Genomic DNA, 21,525 nt, shown 5'->3' with positions numbered 1-21,525 from the left:
CCTGACATTTAAGGCCATCCCTACCCATGTGCACACTGGATTTTCGGTGATGGACAAAAGAGCCATTCAAAGGATCCCAGCATGAATGGAGGGTGGCAGGCAAGGGCCCAGGGCCTGTGGAGTAGCTGTGGTTCTGCCTGTAATTTGCAGAGTGGCCAGGGCAAGTCCCTGGCCCCCAAAGTCACCCTGGCTTGAAGGACAATCACTTTCTTTTTCTTGTAAAAGGAAGAGAAATTGTCAGCTCTTGGGTTTCACTCTGAGCTTGCCGATGTCTTTCCAGTAACTGAAGAACAAGGGGCTGGGCCCCTGCCTGGAGGCTGCCTGCGGAGGCCTTGGGGGCTGTGGTCAATGCCACCTGGCCCCCTGGCTTCACCCTGCTCTCTGCACCCCTCCCGGCTCCTGAATAATTGCGGTATTTGGTTTCCCTTCAACACCAAATGCGAAACTGTGCTGGAGGTAAGACAGAAAGGAATCTGTGTGAATCTCTGAACTGTGGTTGAAGGAAGGTATTCTTAGGCGCCTGCCTGTGAGGGTGATGAACTTCTGGTGCTAAAAGCAGAATTGCTTTTCAGTAAATGTTATTACTCAAAAGGAAGTTGTCACCGCCGCCGCCACCTCAAGCCTCTTCCAACAGCCACACTGTCTGTCGGCGTGAGGGGTCTCTCGGGGGCTCCCAGGGAAGCTCTGGCTGCTCCCGCTGACTCCCCGGCCGGCTGCCGCTGAAGCGCAAATGCCCGCTGCCTGCCTAGGCGTTGTATCGCAAGGTGCCCCCTGTTTTCTGACTCAGCATTTCAGTTTCCAGGCTCACGTGGTCTCCGCGGGGCTAAGCCCAAACGGAGGGTGGGGTGAGGGGCCCAAGCCTGAGCAGTCAGATGACTGGGTTTTGTTTTTTTTTTGTTGTTTTTGTTTTCTTTGTGGGTTTTTTGAGATCCATTGTCCATCTTGGCAACTCACCTCCCTTAATACCTGTTTCCTCTTCCCTAAAATGGGAGGTGCGGTGATGATACCCCAATGTACAGAGTCAAACACAGTAATTGACCACGGTAAGGTTATTATTAATAGTGTAAATGACTCTGGATTCAGATCATACAGACCAGGACTTCAGATCTCAGCTCCACCCTCGACGATGTGCATGATCTTGGACAAGTCCATCTGCCCCTCTGAGTCTCAGTCTCCTCCTATACAAAGTAGGGATAGGAGTAATGCCTCCTGAGCAAGATTGTAAATCAACGGGCACACCGTAGGTATGCAGCATCGGCCCCATGCCTTCTCTTGATTGCCTGAGAGAGGCTAGCCCCTGGGTTGTTGCTCCACCTGAGCAGCCTGGCCCACAGGAACCAGCTGCCTTCTTCCTTCGCAGAGAAAAGTCCGTGACCGTGACAGTATGCACTCAAGTCCAGAGGGCAGATGAGAACCAACCAGGCCAACCTCAATGCAGCCTGTCCAGTAGCTACTCTGCAGGATGGTGGGTCACCATCCCACCCTAGAGCTATCAGAAGATGCCTTGTGATCTCTTCCTCCACCTGGCACAGCCCTGAAAGGTAGCAATCACATCGGCTGAGCAGCACCTGTGGGTGAGCACTGTGCTCCGAGTGCTTCCCGTCCCCGAGCCTCCGCAGCAACCCCTCGCGGGAGGGCCTCTCAGTGCTCAGCCTCTTGCAGGTGTGGAACCCGAGGCTCAGGTAGCTGAGAGGTCTGATAGGCTGAGATTTGAAGCCAGGCTGTCCCACTGAGAAGCCACACGCTTAACCACCACACCACGTCTGATGTTTGAGTTTCTGGTGGTGCCCCCATGCCACCACAGACACAGTTAGATTCAGAAGTGCCTGGGTGTAGGGGCGCCTGAGAGGCTCAGTCGGTTAAGTGTCTGACTCTTGATTTTTAGCTCAGGTCAGGATCTCGGGGTCTTGAGATCGAGCCCCGCATCGGGTTCCGCACGCACTCGGTGGCGAGTCTGCTTGAGATTCTTTCCCTCTTCCTCTTCCTCTCCCTCTGCCCCTCCCCACCTAAAATAAATAAATAAATCTTTTTTTTAAAAAAGAAGAAGTGTGTGGGTATAAAAAATTGTATTTGTGTTCTTTATTGAATTTCTTATTTCGAGATTATTGTAGATTCACAGGCAGCCATAAGAAATAAACAGGGATCCCATGTACCCTCTCCTGGCTTCCGCCAATGAGAACACTCTGCCCAAATTACAGAACGGTAGCACCAGGGTGTGGACGTGGCTATAGCCAAGATGCAGAACATTTCCTTCACCCAAGGATCCCTCGTGCCGTGCTTTCATAGCCACACTCAGCCCCTGCTCCCGCCTCTTCCCCGGCTGCTGGCAACCACTTACCTATTCTCCATCTCTAGAGTGGTGTGAGTTCAAGAACGACACGTGAAGGGCATCATGTGGTATGGAACCCTTTGGGATCGACTGTGCTCAGCATAATTCCCTGGAGATTTAACCACATTGTTGCATGATCAACCTTTTCCTCCTTTTGGTTCCTGAGTAGCGTCCCACCGTACGGATGTACCGCCATTTCCGTAGCTATTCATTACGAAGGGTATGGGGGCGGCTTCTAGTTTTTGCTTATTAGGGATCGAACTGCCATGAACGCTTGTGTAGATAAGTTTTCATTTCTACGTCCAGGGGTGCAATTGCTGACTCATATGGTAGATTTTAAGAAATTGCCTGTTTTCTAGAACACGGTACCATTTTACACTCCCACCAGGAATGCGGGAGTGACCCAGTTTCTCCAACCCTCACCAACACTTTGCATTCTTATCATTTTTTGGTGTTGTCGGTGGAATAGATGTGTAGTAGTATCTCACTGAGGTCTTCAGCTGCATTTCCCTGATGGCTACTGACACTGAATGCCTTTGCATGTGCTCACGGGCACCTGGGTATCCCCTGCCATGAAATGTCTTCTCCTGCCTTTTGCTCATGTTCTAATTGGATTTTTTTTACTTACTGAGCTTTGAGAGTTGTGGATACCTCCTAGACACCAGTCCTCAGTCAGGTGATTCGAAAATATTTTCCCCCAGCCTGTAGCCTGTCTTTGCATCCTTCACAGGGTCTTTCACGGAGGAAAGGTTTTGATTTTGATGAGGTACCATTTATCAATTTTTCCTTTTATGAAGTGTGCTTTTGGCATTCAAGTCTAATAATTCCTTGCCTAGACTTAGATCCCGAGATTGATTTTCTCCTACTTTAAATAAAATAAATAAATGTTTTATAGTTCTATGGGCTTTTTCTTATACTTTTATGTTTTACATTTAAGTCCATGATCCACTCTGAGTTAATTGTTGTATAAGGCATGAGGGGCCTTCATTGGGCCAAGATTCTTTTCTCTTTGCCAATGGATGTTCAATTTCTCCAGCACTGTTTATGGAAAAGGTTATCCTTTTTCCAGGGAATTGCTTTTGCATGTATTTGTGTGGGTCTATTTCTGTGCCCTCTATTCTATCCCATTGACTGTGTGTCTATCCCTCTGCCAATACCACACTGTCTTGATTGCCATGGCTGTGCAGTAAGTCTTAATGTTGGGTAGAATGAGTCCTCCCACTTAGTAGAAAATTGTAAATCTTATTTTAATTTATCAATAAGTGGTGTGGCAAAGCTCTGTTCCACAACTTGTTCATTTAAAAAGAGAATACTGGAGCAGAAGTGGCCAAAGGTCCACCCAGGACTCATGTTCCACCTCTAAAGTGCAGAGGTATAGGCAAGTAGCTGCCCAGCCAGGCGACTACGTTTTCCCAGTTGGCTTTGCACCTGGGTGGAACCAGGTGACTAGTTCTGGCCAATGGAATGTGAGGGGACATGTTATGTATGTGTGTCACTCTGGGCTGATGGGTGCCTTCTCCAACCTCTCTCCTCTCTCTGGCTGGATGCTGATCCCCAGGGTAAACTTAGGAGCTACCAGATCAGCCCCCATCAGTCGAGATACCTGAGTAACTATGTGAAACAGAGCTCTTTCTCCCTGTGGCCATCCCAGTGACCAAAAATGTCTGCATTTATGAATGAAATGTTATAACACTCCTAAATTTTAAAGTTAAAGTAAGCAATACAACTTATAAAATGTCCATCCATGTACAACTTAAAACCATTTCATATACCCCTGGTACATTCACGTTTGGGAAATATATATATATAATTTTAAAGATTTATTTATTTATTCTTAGAGAGAGAACGTGCACACAAGCATGGTGCGGGTGGAGCGGGGTGGGGGGTGGCAGAGGGAGAGGGAGAGAGAATCTCGAGCAGACTGCCAGCTGAGTGCAGAGCCCCACGCTGGGCTTGATCTCATGACCCTGAGATCATGACCTGAGCCAAAATCAAGAGTCAGACACTCAACCGACTGAGCCACCCAGGCGCCCCAAGGGAAATATATATTCTAAACCCTGTGTTAGATGTTAGTTCACAGTCCTTGTACAACTAGAAAAACAGAGGCCCAGACAGGGAAGGGGTGTACCCAAGGTCACACAGCAAATCCAGGACAGAGCCCAAGTAATTCCACTAATTAAGTATAACTGATTTCCATGAAACTTTGATTCCTTCTTTTAAAGGACAGACAAGTCTGAGCGTGTCAACCCAGACTCCAAGTGGACGGTTATAAAAACAAATCATAATTAATAATTCCTTGTGAGGCAGGTCAGAGAGCTTCCGGGGCAGGGTGGCGCCTCCAAGCGCTGTTTTTGGGCAGAAGTAGTTTCAAGACTTCCTGCCTTTCAGAGGGGGTGGGGGAACAATTTAAAATAAGCCTAATAAACATGCCTTATGCAGCTATGCTCCCTGGAGTGAAGCTCTCACATCCAGAAGCCAAAAGCTCAGCCTTTATGATGTGTGGTTTGTCCGTGTGCTGAGGTTATAGGGAAAAAAAGACCACGAGGGATTTATGGGGAGAAACAACATCAGCAACAAGAATTCCTTGTGGAACTGAGTGGGTCAATTCTTTGCAGTTGTTGAACTGAGTGGGTCAAAAGGCAGCAGAGAGAGTAACTGCAGAGGAGGAAGGACGGGGGCAGCCAAGGGCTCTGGTGTCGGACTCGGAGACCCCAGTACAAGCCTGTTCTGCTATCTGAACAGCTGTGAGTCCTCAGCCATCGACTTAGCCACTCTGTGCCTCAGTTTCCCCATCTATGAAATGGGAGTTATAAAAGTCCCTACCACCTAGGGGCTATTTGAAACTAAAGTGAGATAATGCAAGTAAAGGTCTTCTCACAGGACCTGGCGCACAGTAGGCCCTCAACATAGGTTTGCCCTTGTAACATCATTACTGGAGAAATTACCCTTTGGGGAGGAAGAATTGAGACAATCATAGCCCTGTGTTCTGTGGTCCGCAGCCCCGCCTTCATATTTTTAAACATACTGGTTCCTAGGACCCACCTCAGCAATCTTGCTGCAGTGGCCTGGGGGTGGGGGTGGGCACTGGCTCACCGGGGGGCACCGGCTGGCGTGAGAAGTGTGAGAACCCCCACCTCAGGCACAGCATCGTCTTGTGGTGGGGCTCAGTCCATTTACATCATAAGGTGACAAAACATTGGTCTGCTTTTTTCCATTTTTCACTCAGTGTGGTTTGTTTTTTAAGCTCTAACCATGGGGCTGTGAGATGTCTTAGTTCATTGCTTCCAGTTGCTAATTTTTGCATCCTCCATGGTTCCCTCAGCCCCTCCCCTGGCGCGGACCCTCACCTGCCCCCTCCCCCACCACCTTCCACGGAGGACCTCATGACAAACTCTCTCCTTGAATGCCCCTGACCCAAGGGAATTTCCCTGAGACTTCACACTATCAGTAAGGTTTAACCGGGCTCCAAAAACCGAATCTGAATCTCAGGGGTGGGGCTCTAGCCGCCGAAGGCTTTCAAATGCTCTCCAAGCGATTTTGAGGAGGAGTTATAAGGACTGAGACCCACTGGCTTAACCAAAATCTCCATGGCAGAGATAGCAAGAAGCTTCAAGGGAAAAAAGAAATGCCAGGGAGCTGAAAGCATAACTTGAATCCCTCTGCCTGTACATTTCTGATAACAACCTGGCCCTTGGAGACACAGATGCAACAACCAGAGTTGAGGCCAAGAGAGTAGAACTCAGGACTTTGTGACACCAACCTGTATGTGCTTAACCTCCAAGACGTACCCCCTGCCTTCAAGTTGTTCCCTCCTCAGTGGGGCAGGCAGGGGTATAAGAGGGCAATTACGATCCACTATGATAAAGGCAAATATTAAAGTGCATGGGAGCAATGGAGTGAAGCGGTTTGCTGATTTGGGGGGAGGGGCAGGGTAAAAGATGGGTTTTGAAGGATCAATAAGAGTCTGCTAGAAAAAGATCAGGGACTAGTAAACATCTGTAGCAGATGCTGTTGGTGCCCACCCACATTCCCTAGATGCTTATTCCTACTTGCTGCAAAAAGCTCTGACTCTGCTTGAGAGATCTGGTCTGGCTGTGGCCATGTTCCTGGCCAGAAGTTCCAGAAAGTTGATGCCCCTGGAATTGGCCTTCAGTTGATGATGAATGGGGAGCTGGAGGACACATAGCCAGTTTCCTCACCCCTTGTTTGGAATAACTCTGGGGTGTATGTTCTACACTGGCTCCTAGAGCCCCCCCGTGGGTTTGAGGTTCAGTTGCCCACAGTGGCGACCAGATGGAAAACACGATTTATTTGCTTCTTCCCTGTTTCCCTTACCCACCTTGCTATTATGGGTGCTTCCTGGGATTACCTCCCAAATATACTCCTTGCTCTTGATCCTGTCTCAGGGTCTGTCTGGGGGAGAACTCCTCGCTCTTGATCCTGTCTCAGGGTCTGTCAGGGGGAGAACGACCAAGGCATCATCCTTGGTAGAAAAGAAGCCTGTGTAAAGGCAGACAGGGGCAGGAAACCACGTGATATGGGCAGAAAATCACTAATAGCTCAGGGCATGGGGTGAAATTAGGCGGAGAGGCTGAAGAAGCCAGAGACATAGGCAGGAAGCAGCCGCGTGGGCCTCAGCTGCCACACCCAGGTCCCAGACTTCTTCCATGTTCTCTGCTCGGGCTGCAGGAACTGGGCTCCAGAGCACGCAGGACAACATGCTCATGGCGGAGGTTCCTCAAGGATGTCCTGGTGAGGTTGGCAGGCTTGAGGGTACCAAATTCTCCAGTCATTGCTGCAGTGACCCACTAGCCTTTGAGTTTATTTGACTAAGATCCAGTTCTGCCCTGGACAAAGGCAACAGGGAAACTGACAAAAGGCCACTGTCTTTGATTGGCAGAGACAAGCCAGCTGGGTAAGAGCCACCCATCCGGTTTGGTTTCCAACTGGGAGTGCTAACTAGTCTTAGTTTCCTCCTCTGTGCAAGGGGGATTGTGATGGCAGCACCCTCACAGGACCATTGTAGCACCCAGCGAGGGCCCCTTCTCTCGTCCCCTGCCGTGGGGACAATCTGGGGGACAAGAAGAAACACTGACCCACGCTGTCTGCAGAGAACCCGGAGCCAATTTCACCTCGTAGCTGCCCACCACCTCCAAAACCACAGTCTTTCCAGCAGACTCTGGGGTTTGCCCAGGTAGGAACCATCTCTGTGCCTTGGCCACAGTGCCCGCACCACACCCCCATCATGCCCAGCTCCACGGTGGACCCCAAGAGCCCCAGGGCCCAACTTGACAGGTTAAGCCTCAAAGTTAAGTTGCAGTAACTCACTTGCCAGCTGACTCGCCAGCAACTTCCTGCCCTGGGCTGTAGAGGAACTAGGCAGGGGAGGGAGAACAAAGGCTTTTGTTTACCCAGCCTCAGAGAAAGGCAAGAAACAGTGACTCCTGCCCAATCCCGTGGAAGCCCCCAGAGCTGCCTGCTCAGGATTAGAGCTAGAGGAAGCAAGTCAGAACAGCCAAGTGGGAGACCCAGTGCCGGACTCCTCCCACAGAGCCCAAGAAATGTCCACCCATCCACCCATCCATTCCTCCATCCATCACCCATCCACCCATTATCCATCTATCCATCCATTCCTCCATCCATCACCCATCCACCCATTATCCATCTACCCATCCATTCATCCATCCATCACCCATCCATCCATTATCCATCTACCCATCCATTCCTCCATCCATTACCCATCCACCCATTATCCATCTATCCATCCATTCCTCCATCCATCACCCATCCACCCATTATCCATCTACCCATCCATTCATCCATCCATCACCCATCCATCCATTATCCATCTACCCATCCATTCATCCATCCATCACCCATCCATCCATTATCCATCTACCCATCCATTCCTCCATCCATTACCCATCCACCCATTATCCATCCATCCATCCATTCCTCCATCCATCACCCATCCACCCATTATCCATCTATCCATCCATCACCTATCCATCCACCCATCACCCATCTATTCATCCATCCATCCATCCATTCCACAAGCACATATTGAGCATTATGAGGGGCAAGCCCTGCGTTGGGCACTGGGAAAAGAGCTGCAAATAAAGTCCCTGCTCTCAAGGGGCTGATATTCCGGGAAGGGAGATGGACAGTAAACATTATACATGCACTATAATGACAGAGAAGGTGAGAAGTGCTAAGCAGAGAAATAAATCAAGATAGGAAGAGTTAATGCAGGGCTACTGTCAATGGAGTGGTCCAGGAAGGCAAGAGAGAAGTGATGGACCAGATCTGGTGGGGAAACAGCAAGTGCAAAGGCCCTGGGCAGGAACTGGGATTGGCATGTTGGAGCAATAGCCTAGAGGCCAGTCAAGGCTTCATGAAGAGAGGGAAGCGGGTGGAGGGGAATAGGGGGATAAATCTGGACAGGTACTGGGAGCAGGGAGACCTAGCTCGAGCTCTGGCTCTGTGTAGTCAGGGAATGGCTCCTTTCCCTCTCTAGACCTCGGAGTTCCCATCTATATAATGAAGGCCTAGGTAGGATCATCTCTTCCCATCTGGGGCTCTGTCATCTAAAAAAGATGTCCTTCCTCTTGCCTTGAAAGCTAGAGGAACAGGATCTGGACTCTTCACCAAGGGTAAAGAACACAGGCTCTGGAGTCAGGTATTGAATGTCTTTGAGCCTCAGTGCTTCCAGTCATAAAATGGGAATAATGATAGCCTCTCACAGGCTCTTACCAGGAGTTGATGGGATGGTACAGGGAAAGTGTCTATTCTGGGCACCCTCCCTGGATGTTCTTATAATTTGGTAAGACAGTGGTGGTAAATTTTGCTGACCCTCCAGCTCAGAGACAAAGAGTGTGAGGCCCTCAGATGGCCCTCTGCAGTGCTGCCAGCCTTGGCTTACAGGGCGAGGCTGGCCCAAGCCTAGGGGCTGGGTCTCCACTGCTCAGTTCAAATCATAGGGAGATTGCTGGAGAGGAGTATGGATAAGGCCCTTCAAGCAGCTTGGAGGCCTCCATCCTGGACAGGCAGCTCAGCACCAGCACAAAGCTCTGCTTGGGGCAGGCAGCAGAGGTTCCCATCTGGCTCCACCATGTCTATGCTGTGGCCTTGGGCTGTCCTTTTCCCTCTCTAGGCCTCAATTTCCAAGTCAGAAGCATTGCTATCCCATTTGATGTGTTCCAACCTCAGGGCCTTTGCACTTGCTGAGTTGGCCACCTCTTTCCAAAGCCAGCTCCTTCTCCTCCTTTAGGACTCAGCTCAAATGTCACCTCAGAGAGGGTTTCTCTGACCACCCAATCCAACAAAACCCCATGTCCACATTCATTCTTTGTCTCTGTACCTGGTTTACCTAGCTTCAGAATACTCCTTAAAACTCTCTGAAATTAGCTTCTCATTTCTTTATTTACTTCTTTTTTGCCAGACTCCTCCCACAATAGTGTCAGCTCCACAAGGATAGAGATTGCAGAGATTGCCCATCTTACCCACTGCATCTCCAGCAACTTGCACATAGCAGGTGTTCAGGAAATATTTGGTGAATGAATAATGGGGATTTAATGATTCCTTTGTTTTTCTCTAAAAGTTTTCCCACTTAAAATTAATTTCAATTACATGACTAACACTTTAATTACACTCTCCAAATTTTTCTTTACTATGATAACTTACGGTTAAAATTCCCTTTGACCTCCATCCTGGATACTCCCCCAGGGCGGCCATATAACAGGTTTGGTTTGCATCCTTCCAGACTTATTTCTGTGCATTTACACACCACTGTTATGGACATTGGGGGTGTCTGTGTGTAGGTATGCATGTGTGTGTGCACAAGTCTGTGTGTATGCGTGTGGACAAATGGTGGATCAGACAGGGCTCAGAGTAGGACTCAAAATAAACAACTCTGAGTAATTGGGATGGTTCAATTTTATGTGTCCCCCTAGCTAGGCTACGGTTGCTTGTCATAGTTTAGACCAGTGTTCAGTCAAAACACTAGTCTAAATGTTGCTGGGAAGGTGTTCTGTAGATGTAATTAACATTTACACTTAACTAACTTTAAATAAAGGAAATTACCAACAGTTATGTGGGTGAGCCTCATCCAAACATTTGACAGCCCCGAGAGCAAAAACTGAGGTTTCCTGGAGAAGGAATTCTGCCTCTAGAATCTAACCTAGAAATCCTGCCTGAGTTTGCAGCCTGCTGGCCCGGCCTACAAATTTCAGACTTGCCAGCTTCCACAATTGCGTGAGCCAGTTCCTTAATTCCTTCCTTGATTTTGTTTCCCTGGAGAACCCTGGCTGATATCGTCATTTACACAGCGAAATAATCTATTAAAAGGAGTTTTGGGGGGAAAGGACAATCAGTACAATAGACCAAAAGGGCAAAGACTTGAACATTTCACAAAAAGACTTAACAAATGACCAATAAACAGGCAAAGGTGCTTAATTAACATCATTAATTGTCAAAGAAATGCCAATTACAGCCACAGTGGGATACCACTATACACTCACTAGGATGGTTAAAGTGGAAAAGATGGAAAAATGCCAAGAGCCGATGATGACACGGAGCATCCAGAAGGAACTCCTATGCATGACCGGGAGAAATGCAAAATGGTAGAGGCCTTCAGAAACAGGCAGTTTCCGATAATGTGAGACATGCATTTACCATGTAACCCAGCAACAGGTTTATACCCAACAGTAATGCAGGCAGATGTTCACAAAAAGGCCAAGAATGTTCAGAGCAGCCCTATTCATAAATAGCCCCTAACTAGAAAATAATCACATACCCTTCAGTAGGAGAGTGCATGGATGAACTGAGTCACATCCGGACAATGGAATATTGCCCAGCAATGAGAATGAATGATCTGCAACTGTATGCAACAACATGAATGGATCTCAAAGACATTAACATGAAGAGATAGGAGCCAGACACAAACACATACAGCTTGATTCCACTTATGTTAAGTACTAGAAGTAGACCCACCACCCTTGGTTACCCTTGGGGAAGTCATGGCTGGAAGAAGGCACAAAGGGGCCTAGAATGTCCTGTTTCTTGATGTGGGGTTGGTCACACGGTTGTGCCCCCTTAGGAAGATCCGCCAAGTTATCACTCATGACCTGTGCATTTTTCTGTATGTAGGTATGCTATACTTGAGGGAAAGTTCAAATTAAAATAGGAGATTTGGGGAGGCCAGGAGGGTTGGAGAACCAGGTTTCAAGGTCAGCAGGGACAGTGCCCCAAATCATAAATTCTGGGTCAGGTAAGACATCTCTGCTCCCAATGGACTGTCCCTTTTTCCAAGTCTGGGTGGGCCTGCCTGATTGATGGAACCTGGGTCACATGAGCAATCCCTAGATACAAGGGAGGTTGGGAAGAGTGAGCATCTAGCAGGTCTACCATCAGTGGTAGAGGAGGGCGGGCTCTGCCTCAAAAGACAGGGAGTCCTCAGACCACTGCAAGGTGCTTCACCCTTCCCTAATCAATGGATATTTAAGTTGTTTCCAACAACCATTTTGGCATATACCCGTTGTGCCTGATGTTTCTCTAAGGGAGATGCCAAAGGATGGAACTGCTGAGTTCTAGAAAATATGACTTTACGGTTCTATTGGACGTTGTAGAACTGTCTTCTTGAGAGGCACTTTGTACTCCTCCCAGCAGCGGTATGTGACTTGTGGCCGTCTCCCCCACGGTCCCCTGAACGCTTTACATTATCTACTCTTTTATTTTTGTCAGCCTGAGAAGTGGAAAATGTTATCTAATAATTTTTTAAATTTGCATTTGCCTGATTACCATCAAGGTTGACCATCTTACATGTTTGCCATGTATATTTTGTTTTCTGTAAATTGCCCGTTCCCCTCCACCACCCCATTATTCTAGTGGATTGGGTTTTTTTTTTTTCTTATTGTTCAGCAGACGTTTTATGTATTATGGAAATAAGTCATTTGTCTACATTTATGTTGCAAATATTTTTACCCAGGTTGTCATTTATCTTTTAACTTTGGAGTGACCACATGCTGTTCCCCTAGGCTGACAACTTGTCTGAGTCTGGGAAATAGATGTTGAGGGGAAGGAGTTGCGGATAAAGAGCAAAGGGGATCTTTCTGCCCTTTCCCCATTTTGTTCCCACTAGCCCTGAGAACATTTTGTAACATCTCTGCCAGTCATCCTTTCATTTCCTTGTTCTTGTCACCAATAGGAAATAGTATTAGAACCCTAGCCATAGGACTTCCTAACTTTCACTTTATGACTTTTTTTTTTTCCTAACAAGAAGTTTATAGAACTTGGTGTAGAAAAGAACCATTCCCAGGGCCCTTAGCATTCTCAGTGTCCCTGGTGGGGAAGCAGCGAGGCTGAGCACCACTCACAGGTGTCATTAATTTATTGACCTTATGAATAAAAGAATTAGATTAATCTCAGGAATTTGCAAACCGTTTCAGAAGCTGCCAATAGTGGGCAAATGGGTAAATGGCGCCTAGGGCATGTGGTGAGCAAATGGCCTGGAGGTGAAACTGGGCAATGATTGAAATTATCCTTGAAAATCCTTTATGTTGCTCATAAATGGGCAAGAGAAGATGGTTTGGTGAATAGAAATACATGTGCAATGCACAAAGTCAAGGGTCGGCAAACTACAGCCCTTGGGCCAAATCTCACCCTCCACCTGTTTTTGTACATAAATTTTATTGGCAAACTGCCACCCCCGTTAGTTTCATATTATCTGTGGCTGTTTTCCAGCTACCACAGCCGAGCTGAGCCATTGCAACAGAGACCACATGGCCCACAAAGCCTAAAACATGTATTATCTGGCCCTTTACAGAAAAAGTTTACCAACCCCTGAATTAAGTAACAAAAAAGCCATAGCCAAGTTAAATTTTTATAGTATTTTTAGATAGAGAGATTAAAAAACGATTAAAATAATATTTGGCCAGCCATGTATAGCTGAGTCTTCCTGACTTAAATGCTACTGCCTAGCTCAGGAATCTTAGCAAGTCACTCTGTGCCTATCAACCTCAATTTTCTCATCTGCAAAATGGGGGCAATGACAGCATGGCCCTCACGGGGTTGTGTGAGTATTAAGTGAGTAAAGAAGATTCTTACAACAGTGCCTGGCACATAGTGAGTGCTCTATAACTATTTACTATTATTATCCTCATTGCTGCACACAGACAAGTCTGGATCGGTATTGTGACACTGGGACCTCCCATCTGTGTGACCGAGAGCACATGGCTTCCTTTCCCTGGGACTCACCCGCCCCCTCCATAAGTGGGATCATAATGGTTCCCATCACCTGGAATTGCTGTGAGGGCTGCGCTCAGCACAGCATCTGGCACACGGTAGGCATTCAGTGCATGGTAGCTATTATTGCCACCGTTCCCACTATTCCGACTTCCTTTCTGACCCCAAAGCCTCTGCGCTGTCTGGAGCTCAGTTCTCCTCCCACTGTGAAAGGCAGGTCCTGACTCTTGGACCCGCTGTGTACCAATACTGACTGTTCCACCCAGAGGCTGTTTATTTAACTGTCCTCTTAAGTAACTCCCCAGGCATCAAAGGGCTGTTTACAAACCCCACAATTAGCCTTCCTGGAATAACAAATAAACAGAAACCTAATTAGGCATGTTTCTCCTGGCTCAAGAGACAGTGATCTGAAGGCTTGGGCATAGCGGCCATCAGTTAAATAAACATTCGTGGGATGTGTGGATGAACGATGTGTGGAGCGACAGATGGATGTGTGGATGAATGTATGGGTGGATGGGTGAGTAGGTAGGTGGATGGATGGATGGATGGATGGATGGATGGATGGATGGATGAATAAATAAAAGGATAGAATGTGGGAGGGACAGAAAAATGGGTAGGCAGATGAATAGAAGGATAGGTGGTTGGAAGTGTGGATGGACAGATGGAAGGGTGAACGGAAGAGCTAGATGGAATAATGGACAGATGGGTGGGTAGATGTCTGGATGGTGGATGAGTGGGTGGATGGCTCTATGAGCAGATGGATGAATAAATGAATGGATGGGTGGGTGGGTGGCGGTTAGTGGGATGCTGGAGAGAGGCGGTGATGAGAACTGAAGTTCTAGGCTCTTTCTGGCCTCTGGGTCCTGCCCTGCTCTTCACTGAGATGCTAGGTCACCACCCAGTAGAAGGGACTCTGGCCTATGGCGTCAGAATAATCCTGGGTTTGAATTCAGGCTCTGCCACATCCTAGCTCTGTGAACTTGAGCAAATCCTGCTACTCTCTGGGCCACAGTCTCCTCCTCTGTAAAATGGATGTTGGTAACTGTTGCGCCACGGGGCTGCTCTGAAGCTGTTTGTGGATGGCCCAGACTTCACCTGGACGGAGGAACATGAGGACCAGCCTGCGCTGGTGGCAGGAAGGGCCACTGACACAGAACCCCAGGGCTGGCATCCCTCCCCTGTTCCCCGGATTCCAGCCTCAAGGGCCCCCACTCCGTTCTCCTGATCTGGCGGGTGAGTTTGCCATCCAGACTGCCTAGACTCAAATCCTTCTTCTGCTAACCAGCTGGAAATCTTGGGCTAGTTGCTAACCACTCCATGCCTCGGGGAAATGAAAGTCTCTACCTCAGAAGATGACTGTGATGGTTGAATGAGTTCATATCATAAAGTGTGTAGGACAGTGCCTGACCCGCAGCACACATGGTGACTCCATATTATTGGTGCATAATAGCTGTTATTAGTAGGGTAACAGTATTAATTAGTATTAGTTCTCCCACTACCCCCTTTCCCCTTCTGGCCCAGAGCAATCTCTAACGTTTCCCAGCAGGAGACAGCCCTCAGGCTGGGCTGGAAAGGAACAGAAGGGCTCCCGGCAAGAAGGCCACTGCCGGCCAAAGCGCAGTTTGGGCAAAGGGGCAGAGTGGGAAAGCTCCCTGGGAGCAGAGGGCTGGAGTGTCTCTGGCCAGAGGGAGGTGTGACTTCCAGTGGCAGAGGCTGGGCGGGGTGAGGTGAGTCAGTGCTTGGCCCAGCCAGGCCCTCACAGCGCTGTTTCCCATCAAGGGGCGGGGCGGGGCGGCTGCGGCTCTCTCTGGCCGGGGGTGAGGGTCTGAGTCAGCCCAAGTCAGGTAAGTGGAGGAGGACTTGGGGCTTTCCCATGGGCACCCTGGAAGCCCGTGTGAGCAGGTCAGGGCCACCTCCCATGGCAAGTAAGCAGAGGCCTCGGCACGAGATAGAGCCTGGGTGCTGCCTGCCTCCACAGTTGGCCCCGGGCCACAGGTCCAGAAAGAGGCCTGGGAGCCTCTCCTCTGCCTGAGACTGGGGGGTGGGGCCCAGAAACCCAGCCGTGGTCCTTTCCTCAGGGAGGAAGCGAGCTCTGGAGTCCAAGAAAATCTGGGCAGCCAGGGAAAGCCTGCCCTGAACAGGGGGCATTTGAACCAAGGCCTGAAGGAGGTGAGGAAGTGAGCAGTGGGTGACATCCGGGGAAGAGTGTCCTCAGCACAGGGAATTTGCAGGCACAAAGGCCTGGAGGTGGAGGCCTGGAGTTTTAGAACAACAGCAAGGAGACTATCGTGCCTGGAGCCAAGACGAGGGAGATTAGGGGTTGGTGAGGGCTGGGGGAGTTACAGGGAATGGGCAGACAAAGCAGGGCCTTCTGGGCCATGGGGAGCACTTTGGTTTTTACTCTGGACGAGGTGGGGGCCCTGGCAACGTTCTGAGCCGGGGAAGGACAGGATCTGACTTAGGTTCTAATGAGATCCGTCTGGCTGTGTGTGGAGAATGGACTGGGGGTGGGGGGGATAGGGCAGAAGCCAGGAAACCAGGGAGGAGGTGACTGCAATAGTCCAGCTGAGCAATGAAGGGGGGACTGGACCAGGGTAAGGGCAGCGGAGCTTGAGAGAAACAGGCAGGGTTCTAGGAATTCCTTCGGGCATCAGTCAACAGGCCGTTCTGGGGAACCTACTGTTTGTGAGCCCCGTGTGTGAACTATGGATACAGAGATCCTGAAGGCCAAGCCCTTGCTTACGGTTCAGGAAACAGGAGACAAACAGATGCAATTATGGTGTGTTCAGTGCTTGACCGACTCGGCCCCAGGCCCTGTCCACAGACTTTCTATGTGGTTACTCAATCTCGTGAAATAAGAACAATCATGAACACCCATTTTAAAGACGAGGAAGCTGAGACCCTCGTGGAGAGGTTACACAACATGCCCAAAGTTAGGAGACTCTGCTCTGCTGGGAAGCAGCTGGTCTGGGTGTCGCACCTGGGTCCGAAGGGCTGCAGGGCTGGGCCCACCTGATTGCTCTGGTCACCTGCGGGGCCTCTGGAATCAGGAGGCCTTCCTGCAGAGGGGAGGCTTGGCCTGAGTTCCCAGGGATGGGCAGCATTCTGTCAGTGAGCAGAGAGGCCATTCCAGGCCTGGGCACGGCACAAACCCAGGCCAGGAGGTGAGACGGATCCTCTTAAGCCCGGGACTTCCACACCTCACTTAAAAGGCATCTTTAAAGACATGAGTACTTTTTATTAAGTAAACTTGATTTTTTTTTTTTTTTTTGGCTTGGTTGGTTTTTTAAAAACAATTTACTGAGGTAAAATCCACGTAACGTCAAATCAACCATTTCAAAGTGAACAATTCAGAGGCATTTGGTACGTTCACGATGTGGTGCAACCACCACCTCTAACTAGTTGTGAAACATTTTCGTCACCCCAAAAGGAGACCCCGCACCCATCATGCAATTGCTCCCAGTCTGCTTTCTGCCTCCATGGATTCATCTACTCTGGATGCTTCATCCTTCTTATAGCGTGTGTCAGTAAAATGATTTTTATTTGTATTTATTTATTTTTTTATGGATTTTGTTTGTTTATTTATTTATTTGAGAGAGAGAGAGAGCAGGTGAGGGTCAGAGGGAGAAGCAGGCTCCCCGCTGAGCAGGGAGCCCGATGCGGGGCCCGATCCCGGGACTCCAGGATCATGACCTGAGCCGAAGGCAGACGCTTCACTGACTGAGCCACCCAGGTGCCCCAGTAAAATGATTTTTAAATGATTTGTATTACAACCAGAAAGGGAAAACAAGTATTCATTTCTACAGACGGAAAGTAACCTTAAAAACAATGATCACGAAACAGCATGATTAAATTCTAGCTGGATCCTGTGGCGGGCCGAGGGCTCTGGGTTGAGGTCTGCTCTGCCTCGTAAAGGCAGGTGAGCAAGCTCTGCGTAAGCGGCAAGGCCCACTAGCATCCACACAAGGCTCTCTCTGCCGGCTACTCAGAAGAATCAAAGAGAACTGCAGAGGGAAGGAAATCCTTGGGGCCCCCTGTTACCCAACTCATCTTGAACTGGGGCTTCTGACATTTCCGGGGTAGACATGGGCCGTGTGGGGTCCCCGAGGGTGAGTCTCCCCAGTGCCCCTGCAGGTGGATCAGAGGAGAGGGCCAATGACGGGGACCCTAATGGGAAGCCAGTGCCCCAGCCCAGACGTAATCCGAAGATCCAAGCTAATGAATGTTGCCCTCTTTCCAAAGCCTTTCGCATCCATGAGGCGGCATAGGCAGCAGCCAGGTCGGTTTTTGGACTCTCGATGTATTTACTCACGGCTATGCCCATGCCATACTATGCCTTTGTCTGCACCAACAAGTCCTCCTCTTTCTTTTTCAGAACTGTCTTGCCCATTTTGGCAAATTTACTCCTTCCTGGGACTTTAGAACATACCCTTTGAACAGAGAGGCCTAGAGATGACAGACCGTGAGTCACAAAGGGCTTCACGCTTCCTGGCCCATTTCCAGGACTCCCAGGGGCACAGGGCCACGTCGGGGTGGGTGCGAGGCAGGCAAGCTGGGAGGAGTTGCGGGGGTCTCTTCACCCCCCTGAACACACCCATGTTGGTGGGTCCTGAAGGCGACGAGACATGTCTGCTTTTTAAATGCCCTCAAAAACAGCGTTCGCCAAACTCAATTTGCTTTTACAATTTTTCTTTAAACCTAGTTTTAGAGGAAACATTTTTGCCTCTGCTTTAAATGAACAGCCGGTCTTAAGGGTGAGGTATTTGCTGCCCGGGCTCCGCCCATCTCCCCTCCCACAGACCAAATTCCAGCCGCGAAGCACCTGTCCTTCACCTGCGGGCTCCGCCCACCTGCGGCAGGCTGGAGGTGCTGGGAATGAACACTCCCGGGAGGCGCCCTCAACTCTGGACTGGCAGGAGAGGATGTCTACATTCCTGGGCTCCGTCTCCACCCTTTCCCCCACCCCCAGGGGGAAGAGCTCAGAGGTGCACGGTCTCCACCAGAGGTCCACAGCAGAGTGAGCCCTGGCTGCCCATGGTGGTCGCTTGCTCGATGACACTCGGCATTGACTGCCCTCCTCCCTCACGTCCCTCCTTCCCCACCGGTGTTTTCGGGGGGTCACCTCCCAAATAAAGCATCTGACTTCAACGAATTCTCTTCGGGATCTGCTTCTAGGGGAACCCAACCCAAGGCACTTGCTGGAAATCCAAAGATATTCAGCAGATTAGACAAAGAAGTGAGACAAAGCCGGACACCACTGCTGCTGATGGCTTGACACTGGCTCTGCCTCTCTGTTTCTTAAAAAGAAAGAACAGGGTGTAGAAAGGTGGGAAAGACACACAGGCCTCACATGGAGACTTTCCTTCCCGCGGCAGAACGAGGAGGACAGGAAGGGAGCTGAGATGAGTCTCATGATGAGATGATGAGTTTCCACGCAGGGTGGCTGCACCCCACATGGCTACCTCCAGGCCCTTCTGTGGTCCACGGCTCGGGAGGTCCTGGGAACAACAGGCCAGCTCCGAGGCTGGTGGAACACCCCCCCAAGCTGGGCAGCTGGCAGGACACAAGCCTGGAGGACCCAGTGGACCGCACCCAGCACTGGGCTGGGCACAGGGGCCAGATGGGGGCCAGGAGAAGGACCTGTGGTCCCACTCTGAAAGAGCCCAGAGGGCTATTAGCCTGACACAAGAGCTGATGGGCTCGACTCTGCTTGGAGTGCGTCTTGGGAAGGGAGAGCTCATGCACTCATTCGTTCATGCACTCATTCATTCACCAAATATTTATTGAGGACCTACTATGTGTGGGCACTGTGCCAGGCACTGCAGAGCTAGATGGCCAGGCCAAAATCCTTTATGGTACTGACCCTCTAGTCGGGGATACAGGCAAAAAACCAAGTGAACGCAGAAAAAAATTCTGAAATGAGAGTCTTTGGTGCTACAAAGAAAAAACAGAATGATACAATAAAAAGTAGTTGGGGAGAAGGCTTTTGATGGTATGGCCTGGGAGGGTCGCTGAGGAGGGGTCATTTAAGCTCAGAACTGAATGTGGAGAAGCAGCCACTCATGCAAAGAGATAGAGAAAGGGGGTTCGAGAGAGGGAACAGCAAGTGCAAAGGCCCGGGGGTGGGAATGAGTTTGGTGTGTCGGAGGAACAGAAGCAGACTGATGTGCTGGAGTGAAAGGAAAGGAGGAAGAGTAATGGGAGGTCGGGTGAAGTGGTCACTGGGGCCAGGGAAGAGCAAAGAGCTGCCTGGCAAGTATTTGTGGGATCAATGAGTCACTCAGAGATGGCATCCATGGGCACTGGATGGGGAGCTAAGAGGGGAGATGAAGGTGTTGGGTTTGGGACGTTTTTTCCTCTTGCTGTCTTTGTCAGTGGGAGAGAAGGCCAAGGAGGATGACCTTGGTTTGCATGGGGCCGGCCCAGAATGCAGCTGCGAGGGGCTACTTCACTGGGGCAGATCTTGCTGATGTCAACCAGTCAAATCAGCAAACTCATCTTTGGCACCTCGTAACAGTGTCTACTTGACGAGGCACTATTTATCGGGAATCTATGCACCAGGGTCTGTGCAACCCCATCAGAAGCTACCAGATATATTCCTTCCCAGGAAGACACCCAGAAAAATAGAAAATTTCCCAAAAACATATAGAAAATTTCAATGCAACGTGGTACGGCAAGGGCCAGACAGAGGAAGGGTTATTCGAGTTGGCTTTTGAAGGATAAAGAGTAACCCGCTGGACAGAAATCATCACCAAAGGGATTCCTCTTGCGCATCACTGTATCCCAGCACCTAAGTAAGACACAGCCTGGCACGTGGTGTGTGCTTACTCGATATTTGCTGGTGAAATGAATCGGAGCTGCCCACATTTCAGTTATTTAAGTAACTGCCTTCATGATTTTTTTTAAAAGATTCATTCATTTTTTTTTTTATTTTTCTAAGATTTTATTTATTTGACAGAGAGAGAGACACAGCGAGAGAGGGAACACAAGCAGGGGGCGTGGGGGAGGGAGAAGCAGGCTTCCCGCGGAGCAGGGAGCCCGATGCGGGGCTCGATCCCAGGACCCTGGGATCATGACCTGAGCCGAAGGCAGACGCTTAGCGACTGAGCCACCCAGGTGCCCCTCATTTATTTATTTTAGGGAGAGAGAGCACGAGTGGGAGGGGCAGAGGGAGAGGGAGAGAGAATCTCAAGCAAACTCCACGCTGAGCGTGGAGCCTGACACAGGGCTCGAACTCACGACCCTGAGATCACAACCTGAGCCAAAACCAAGAGTCGAACACTTAACCAACTGTGCCACCCAGGCACCCCTGCCCTCATGATTTCTGTTCAGTCTGCCTTCCAATTCTGCCATTACTTCATATTTTTCTTCATGTTGACTTACTTTTTTATTTAAATACATTTACTTTAAAAGGAAACACTTTCTATTACCCTTGAAAAAAAAAGAACACCTGCCACAAATCAAAGATAACCAGAAAAATCATCACAGTGAAAACAAGACAATGTTATTCCCCCATCTGTTAAGAGAACAAAAAGACAAGCCCATAGAGAGGAAATATTTGCAAATCACATATGTGACAGAGGCCTGAGTTGCATCTAAAATGTATAAAGAACTCTCCAAATCCATTAATAAGAAAAAAACATCTGATTTTTTAAATGGACAGAAAGTGTGAACAGACATGACACCAAAGAAAATAAACAAACAACAAATAAGCACATAAAAGATGCCCAACATCGGGGCGCCTGGGTGGCTCAGTCGGTTAGGCATCTGCCTTTGGCTCAGGTCATGATCCTGGGGTCCTGGGATCGAGTCCCGCATCGGGCTCCCTGCTCAGCGGGGAGCCTGCTTCTCCCTCTGCCCTCCCCTCTGCTTGTGCACTCTTGCTCTGTGTGTCAAATAAACAAAATCTTTAAAAAAAAAAAAAAAGATGCTCAACATCATTCATGATTAGGGAA

The 21,525-nt window shown here is 49.3% G+C and overlaps 2 long non-coding RNA genes across 8 annotated transcripts in view; one reads left to right on the top strand and one right to left on the bottom strand.

The window, feature by feature from the left end:
- Window positions 1-21,525, bottom strand: part of LOC114225502 (uncharacterized) — a 69,271-nt gene that overhangs the window by 11,639 nt on the left and 36,107 nt on the right. For 4 of the 7 annotated variants that reach the window (XR_015769033.1, XR_015769030.1, XR_015769034.1 and 1 more), the window contains exons 3-4: window positions 2,339-2,438; window positions 25-2,006 (exon numbers count right to left, since the gene is read on the bottom strand). The exons of 1 other annotated variant lie outside the window; for it this stretch is intronic. This is a non-coding gene — a long non-coding RNA (uncharacterized LOC114225502). The remainder of the gene's footprint in view (window positions 1-24; window positions 2,007-2,338; window positions 2,439-21,525) is intronic. 2 more of the 7 variants (XR_015769029.1, XR_015769032.1) reach the window with 1 other exon arrangement.
- LOC114225503 (uncharacterized) lies at window positions 14,483-18,722 on the top strand. Its single transcript, XR_003612580.2, has 2 exons — window positions 14,483-14,803; window positions 17,946-18,722. It is a non-coding gene; the product is annotated as an uncharacterized LOC114225503 (long non-coding RNA).

The sequence above is a fragment of the Eumetopias jubatus genome, unplaced genomic scaffold (assembly GCF_037043125.1).
Source record: "Eumetopias jubatus isolate StellerSeaLion01/CBP00866 unplaced genomic scaffold, mEumJub1_p1.0 scaffold_9, whole genome shotgun sequence".
Lineage (NCBI taxonomy): Eukaryota > Metazoa > Chordata > Mammalia > Carnivora > Otariidae > Eumetopias > Eumetopias jubatus.
This window is presented reverse-complemented; position numbering and strand designations above follow the sequence as displayed.